This window comes from Emys orbicularis, chromosome 5 (assembly GCF_028017835.1).
Source record: "Emys orbicularis isolate rEmyOrb1 chromosome 5, rEmyOrb1.hap1, whole genome shotgun sequence".
NCBI lineage: Eukaryota > Metazoa > Chordata > Testudines > Emydidae > Emys > Emys orbicularis.
The window spans coordinates 56,056,753-56,065,304 of NC_088687.1; positions in this window are offsets into that span (position 1 = coordinate 56,056,753).

Sequence of the window (8,552 nt, forward strand, 5' to 3'; positions counted from 1 at the left end):
TTGTTTACTCAGAGAGAGAACAATTTTGAAAACGTATGTGGAAGAAACACAGCTCCTGATATTATGCCAGCCATACAGCTTTTATCAACACTGATTAGGGCCTGATACTCCTCTCACACCAGTTTTACACCAGAGTAACTCCAGTGATTTTCTGGAGTAACTATGAATTTCAGGTGGTGTAAGTGAGAGGAGAATCCAGTCCATAACGTTCACTGAAGAGTAGGTAATCTTTGCAGATAATCCAGTAGACCAAATACAAATTTAACACTTGCCATTATTGTCTAGCTATAGCTGTCAAGTATCAAAGGGGTAGCCGTGTTAGTCTGGATCTGTAAAAGCAGCAAAGAGTCCTGTGGCACCTTATAGACTAACAGACGTTTTGGAGCATGAGCTTTCGTGGGTGAATACCCACTTCTTCGGATGCAACCGAATTGTTTCCCATAAGTAGTTGCATCCGAAGAAGTGGGTATTCACCCACGAAAGCTCATGCTCCAAAACGTCTGTTAGTCTATAAGGTGCCACAGGACTCTTTGCTGCTTTAGCTACAGCTGGTGTATTAATTTTCTTTACAGTGTGTGATGAGACAAATATCAATGTGATATATGTTAACAGGCAATTTTACTCACTCATATATTCCACACTCTAGAGAAATAAATTATAACGTAGTTTTATTAGTCATAATTTTCACTGAGAGGTAAAAACTCACTACTTTAGTCTGATGCTACACCTCTTACTCAGGCAAAACACACATTAAAGTCAAGTTTTGGCTAGGTAAGCAGTGTAAGATCAGATCAAAACAAAGTATTTGTACCACTTTGAATCAACATACTGTGGAGATGCCTTTTACTATTTGGACCGCTTTAATTTCTTGCTATTATGACAGAAGGAAATTAATACAGAAGCTATGACATGTTCAGCCTGATGTTGGTGCCTGACTCAATGGACATTTTTTCCCAGTTATATGCAAGTCTTAAAGAGCCATACCACTGGTAAATAACTGAATCATGATGCATCACACCCACATAAAGGAAAAATAGCTTTCACAGTGGAATAAAGCTCCCCTCTTCAAAAATCAATATGTACCTTGTGATGACAGGTTTCATCACTATAGGAAGAGGTGGGGTGTTTTGGGTGATTAAGCTTGAGGGACACATGATAACATGCTGTAAACTGCCAAAACATGATGACTCAATGTTTAAGCATTTTTCATCACTTATGAAGTTGATAATAATAATATAATAATGTGTTACACTTTGCAAGCATTAACTAATTATTCTCCTAAATGTTCTTGTGAAGTAGCTAAGTAGTATTATCCCCATTTTACAGATGGGTCATTTTAAACTCAAGATTGGATGTTTTTCTAAAAGATAGGCTCTAGGAATTATTTTGGGGAAGTTCTATGGCCTGTAATACAGCAGGTCAGACTAGATGATTACAATGGTCCCTTCTGGCCTCTCAACCACTAAGAATTTATGCCTTATTTCCAGACTTAAGTTGCTTAGCTTCAACTTCCAGCCATTGGATCGTGTTATAACATTCTCTGCTAGCTTGAAGAGCCCATTATCAAATATTTGTTCCCCATATGGTACTTATACACTATAATCAAGTCACCCCTTAATCTTTTCTTTGTTAAGCTAAATAGAACGAGCTCTTTGAGTCTATCACTATAAGGCATGTTTTCTAATTCTTTAATCATTCTCATGGCTCTTCTCTGAACCGTCTTCAATTTATCAACATCCTTTTTGAATTGTGGACACCAGAACTAGACACAGTATCCCAGCAGCAATTGCACCAGTGCCAAATACAGAGGCGAGATAACTTCTCTGCACTGGGAGGTCATGTTCAGCTGATTATCCACCATGACCTAATGTCTAATTGTATGAGTATAGTCAGGCCCACCCCAAAAGCTCAGGTGATTCTTATATCTGATGTTATAATGACACTAATTGACTCAACCAATCATCACCCTTCCTTTCCAGTTTATTTGAATGCTTCAGTTCTATTGGATGAAAAGAGTCAAAGGAATAAAGGGTAGGTTCACTTGGATGCAAACAGAAAAACATTCTCTCCATGTTCCTATGACTGAGCCACCAGGTGTCGCTCTCCTACAGATTTGCCAACTCCATGGGTTTCCGGAAGATTACATGTTTTCAGACCCATCTATGGCTCTGTGGAGAAAACCCCTCATCCACAGGGAAATCAACTTGACTGGCTGGCTGCCCTTTCCCCAATTCTTCACCTCCTGGGGAAGAGAAGCCAGGCAGAGCTCCTACATAGGCTGATGAACAGTTTGGTTCCTCAGCCTATTTTGCAGGCAGAGCTCTGTGTCTCCTCCCATGCCCACGTGTGTAAATAGAGGGCTGAGTGCTAATGTATTGCTCAGCCCCTTGATCTCAGGCCTTGGCTACACTTGGGACTTCCCAGCGCTGCCGCGGCAGCGCTGTGAAGCGCGAGTGTAGTCGCACCGCCAGCGCTGCAAGAGCTCTCTCGCAGCGCTGTATGTGCTCCACCTCTCCGAGGAGAATAGCTTGCAGCGCTGCAAGCGAGTGTGCAGCGCTGCAGGCTCTGATTACACTGGCGCTTTACAGCGCTCTACTTGCTGCGCTTGGAGGGGGGGCGTTTTCACACCCCCGAGCGCAGCAAGTTGCAGCGCTGTACAGCGCCAGTGTAGCCAAGGCCTTAGTGCCCACTAGGAAGCAGATGTTCCCTGCCTCACCAATCTATAACCCACTAACACCCCCACCCAGCTGCTTCCCCCTCCCTTCCTTTCCTCCCTATGATTGGAGAGGTTTTAATGGGCCACTTCATCTTGAATGGTCCCTTGAAATATGTGTTAACTACTTATGGGAAACAATCTGTTCTATCTTGTATTTCGCTGTGACACAATTTCTCAGACCTGAAGAAGAGCTCTGTGTAACCCCAAAAGCTTGTCTCTCTCACCAACAGAAGTTGGTCCAATAAAGATATTATCTTACCCGCACTGGACACGGTGACATGCACCTGTAATCCCAGCTACTTGGGAGGCTGAGGCTGGCGGATCGCTCAGAGGTTCTGGGCTGCGGTGCACTATGCCGATCAGGAGTCCGGTGCCACTGACAGCCTGGCCAGCGGGTGGCTGAAGGACTGCCTAGAACAACACAAATGATGTGTTGTGATCGGCGCTCTCTCTGTGAGGACTGATGGACCGATTGATGAAGGTGATCTTACACGCCTTGTTGCTTTGCAGCTGCTCATGTACCCTCTGCCCACCCATGTTTTTCCTGTGCCCTTGACCTGTACCTCATCCTCCCATGTGCTTATAACCCCCATTTGCCTCTGACCTCCCCCCCAGTGTCCTCATGTGCCTGTAAACCACATTTTCCTCCGTGACCTGCATTCTCTTATGTGCCTCTGACCTCTCCCATCACTCATGTCCCTCTCCCCTTAACCCCATGTACCTCTGACTCCCACATCATCACGTGCCTCTTCCCCCATGTGTCTTTGCCCCCCATATGTTTTTGACACCCTGATTCCTTGACACCAAAACCCCAGACCCTTGCTCCCCCTCTTACTGTAGGCCCTGATGACTCCATCTCCTCCTAGGGTGCCATGAATAGTTCTAAATGTAAATACAGAACAAGTGTATTAGAGAATACAAAATTCCTAGTTCCACACCATGAAAATATGGCACTTACATAAGCAGCTTTAGCATAGAGCCAAAGTATCACACTTGCAACTGGCATGGTCTGTACCATCTATAAGATTTCTACAGGCATAGACTACAAACTTTTCAATGTCCCTTTGAAAAAAGGATGACAAAGGGATAGCAGTGGGTGGTATGGTCACTATTCCAGTACAGTGTATTTTACAAATTTAAGATATTTTAGGTATTCACTGCCATTGTCTGTGAACTTCATAAAGTCCTCCAAAACAAGGCCTTGATCTAAAACCCATACATTTTGGAATGGAATGGAATGATGCTGCAAACTCTCACTTTTGTGTAGAATGGTTTGTAGAATTTGGCTCCACGTATGAAAGGAACCAAAAAGGGAAGTTTGGAGGCTGGAAGGGCAGAGTTTAGGTTGTTTCAGCATCTTAACTATGCATATCCATACTTCTATAAATGTTAGACCTCCTTTAAAGGTTAACCTTAACTCTGAATTTCATGGGTCCATGCTTGTTTTTGATAGCTACAGCATTATTACATTATTGTAAGTTTCCTTTACCCTTAAGTTACTGATATTTACTCTCAAACTTAACTCCAGTTCAGATTCTGCACCGGCTGCACTGCAGATATTGCCAAGAGATTCATTAGGTAAATGTAGGCATGATTCACAGTGGAATGTATGTGTTCATACTGAATAATACACAGCCAAATAGAAGTCCTCCTGCCAGCGTATGCAGACCAAGTGACTAATAAGTCAGCCTAAGTTAGTTTCTTCTAATTAGGAGGTGGGGTATAATTTTTAGGATGTTTAACACTGGAGATATCTTTAATCAGTGGGTTTATGAACTTTGTTAAGTGGTTCTCTGGAGATGACATTCTCAGTACTTTCAGGCTGTACAGCCTTTTCTTTTCCACCGCTGCCAAGGATATATTCTGGTTTTAAAATACAAGCTGTATAAACAAAAAGTTAAAGCTGAAAATTTGATATAAGCCAGACGAGAGAGAGAGAGTGAAGAACAGGCTGCAATGGGAATGGGAATACTTTCAAGGTAGGTTCAGGTATCATTTCCACATATATCATAAGCTGTGAATGAAGGAAAGAGTTGGCCAGGGAAGAGGCGAAAACAATAGAAGGAGATTGTATGCTTAGTGAAAAGAACTAGTGATAAAAGGTATAAATCACCCATCGTGACTGGACAGGATGAAGAAACAAAACTGGAGGGGGCGGGGAATGCCTGAGACCAGGGAGACAGTTGCTAGGCAAACAACATGGATGTCATAGTCAATGGTCTTAAATGCAGTGTGAGGTCAAGAGGGATATGTAAAGATTGTGAGCAAGATTCAGATAAAGAAGGTTATTCAGAGAACAGTTTCAGATCTAAGATGACTAGATTGTTTTGGAAGAGTAGGTTTTGAAGATATTAAGGTGGTCACTATACTATCATGGTGATGGTCTTTTAAAAGGGCAGTGATATTCTTTTAAAAAGCAAAGTTTTCAAGAGCAGATGAGATAAAAGACCAATGAGAGAAAAATAATAGTGAAGGAACCCTTGATTGAGAATGTTTTTCTAATAATTGGACAAGGTTCATCCATGTGTTTGAAGGGTTAGTGGATGGACATCCTACATCTGGAGATTGATGATATAACATTGACTAGGAAGGGGGTTTCAGGTGATGGAAAGTTGATAATTTTAGTATAGGCAGAGCTGGTAGTACAACTCATGGTTGCCTAACACTTGTCATTATAAGACCCTTTTTTCAGTTTATAATTTCAGCAAATTTTGGCTGTTTGGGCTAAATTTTATTGGGAAGTTTCAGATAAAATAGTCCAGCTGTTTCTAAGAACAAGATTAGGCAGAAATATGTTATTTTATCCACTTAAAATATTCTTGCAACTGTTTCACTGAGAAGCTCTTGTGCTTCTTGCTTTGGAGCAGGGTCTTGAAATAAAACACAGAAGTTGCTTTGATGTCAGGGATGTGCCTTTTGCTGTCCTCATGAACATTCACTCCCATTTGGCCAAGTTATAGGCCCCTGGAAAAAAATCTCAGTTCACACATGCTCAGTAGAGACTTGCTATAGTTTTGCAGCTAAATTCTCTGCAGATTTTGTCTGCACTGATCATGCCTCATCTTGGGGGTGGGCAGGACTTTCTCTGCAATTACTTCTCCCAGCTGCTGCAGTACCAGACACAGGAACTGAGATCAGGGAGCCCGTCTCTCCTGTGCTCTCAATATTTCTCCCCTGTTGGTGGTCAGGCACCCTGGAGAAGGAGAAAGCAGCTACATTGGAATGTAGAGGAGGAAGTGGGGATTGCAGGAACCGGGGGGGGGGGGGGAGGAGAGGAATAAGAAAGGGACAGGAGCCAGACAGCAGAGGGGAGCCTCAAGGGTTGGAAAGTAGAAGGGGAGGGTGGGAATGAACAGAGGTGAGAGGGTTTGGATGGGAACAAAGTAGGAGGTGGAGGTGGAGCTGAAGCCAAGGTGAGTTAGGTTGGATAGGAGAAGGGATGTGGGAACCAGGATGGGGGTGTTTTGATAGGAGCTGAACTGTGATGGATAGGCACATACAAGTACAGAGACAGGGTAGGGGCATGAAGTGAGAAAGGTCTATAACCACTATAACACACTCCCCTCCCAAACTTGGAATTGAACTCAGGGGTCCCGAATCTCTACATTCCTTTCCTGTCAGCAAATAGCTGTGAAACCCAGTGGCAAGGTGCATTTCTCACCCACCTCCAGTGCCTGATCCAATGACAGGATAACAGTCTACTACTGCTACCAGTTACTGCATTAGTTCAAGAGGCAGAGGTCTGTACTGTGAATCTGAGGGTCCAAGTTGGGTGGTCAGCATGATTCCACATGATGGAAAATTTGTTTTTTCATTTTTTTGAATGTAGGAAATTACATTTAAAAAAAAAACTAAATTCAAAGAACATTAAGGTTGCAAAGTGAAGCACTCAAAAGTTGGGAAATGTTGGAATTAATGTTATCCATGTAACCTTTTATTCAGCCCCCTTATGCGTCTCCATTATGATACAGTCTTTAATTACATAATAACACTATTGTTTCCACAAGACTCCTGCCTCATTCAGTGAGCAGCATGGATGTTCATGGAATGAATTAGAGTTTTATAGTGACGGAGGTTGTTGTCTATAGTACCCCTGCTTCATTTGTTGCAGAAATTGGAAAGGGTGTTGTAAATGAGTCAGGGGGGTTGCAGGAAGAGAAAGGATGGTCTTCTGGTTAAAGACATTGAATGTCGCTGGAGAACTGCATTCTATCCCTACCTCTGCAACAGAGTTCCTATGTGATGTTCAGGGCCGGCTCCGGGCACCAGCGGAGGAAGCACGTGCCTGGGACGGCACATGCTAAGGGACGGCATTCCGTCCATTCTTGGGGCGGCACAGTCCGAGCAGGTTTGGGTGGCTTTTTTTTTGGCTTGGGGCAGCAAAAATGGTAGAGCTGGCTCTGGTGATGTTGAACAAGTCACTCAAATGAAAATGTTCATAGCTGGCCACTAACTGGGCATTCCTCATTCTCTGGGTACCGAGTGTAAGACACCTGGGGCTAGTGACAATGCAAACACTATGGGATCATGTAATTAAAGTCTCTATCGTGATGCATACGCACAAGGGGCTGAATTAAAGTAGCATGGGTAAATTTAAATCTGGCATTTCCTAATTTTTGAGTGCTTGACTTTGCAACTGTTACGTTCTTTTAACACACACACACACATATATATATATACACACATACTACATATTGATATACAGCACTTCATCCACATCACAGGTTTCTGAAGACACTACAATAATCGAAGAATGAAGCTGAAAAGGTCAGTAACATCACTGGAACTTGGAGTCATGTAGAACATTAGTCACATTGGTTTCCTGTATTATATTATCCCTACTGTGCATTCAGTTTTTAATCCTCACATTCCCTATTATTACCATTCTACAGACCAGGAAAAACAGACACAGATGTTTTGTGAGTTGCTGGAAGCCACAGAGTTTTAGTAGATGTGACAGGATTAAAAAATGCAGCTATTTGTGGCTCCATCCTGTGCTCTAACAAACCAGATCTCAGTGCTGTGTTGTGTGTGGTTGAAAAATATCAAGATTTTAACATGAAAAATTGTTTATTTACATTCAATTCACATAAAAAATAATTTGTCCTCCTTGTTTGTTTTTTGGGGTAAGAATTTGGCATTTAATACAGTTTTGCGTTTTCTAGAGTAACACTGTTCAGATTGTTTTAACACTTGGCAGCTTGAATTCAGCAGTTATGGAACAGCTTATCATATAGTGGTGGGCTTAGCATAAATGGAGATTCAGCCAACTGGCATAAAATATTGGTTTAAACATTGTAAAAAATCATTTGTGGTTTTTTATGCTTATGGGGACAATAAATTCTACAATACTTTGTGCAGAGTTCTTATAGGATCAAATTCTTGCTATGTCATTTAGGGGGTGGGTTGGTGCTCTAAAATAATAGTAATGGCATTGTCACCATCATTTATTTTTACATTCCTATTGATGATATGGGCTTAATGCTTTACAGACCAAAAACAACAACAACAACAACAAAATCAGATAGAACTTACAATTTTTAAGGACTTTTAGTGATGTAGCACCCAGAGTTGTGCAACAGTTGGCAGGATTACTTCAGAGTTGAACAAACATTTTCTTAGATTTTGTTCTGCCTGGGTTCACTCCTGGCTGTGTTTGACAGTGGAGCTTCGTCCACACCAACGTGTTTCACCACTTTTTGCCGGAAAATTAAAGGGAGGTGTGAATTTCGCAGTTTTACAAAATAATAAATTGGCCGCAGTTGCCTCAAACTCGGGCCCCCGTTGGCTGGAGCGATTTGTGAACCTGGGCAGAGAGCCTAGGCTGGGTGAAGCT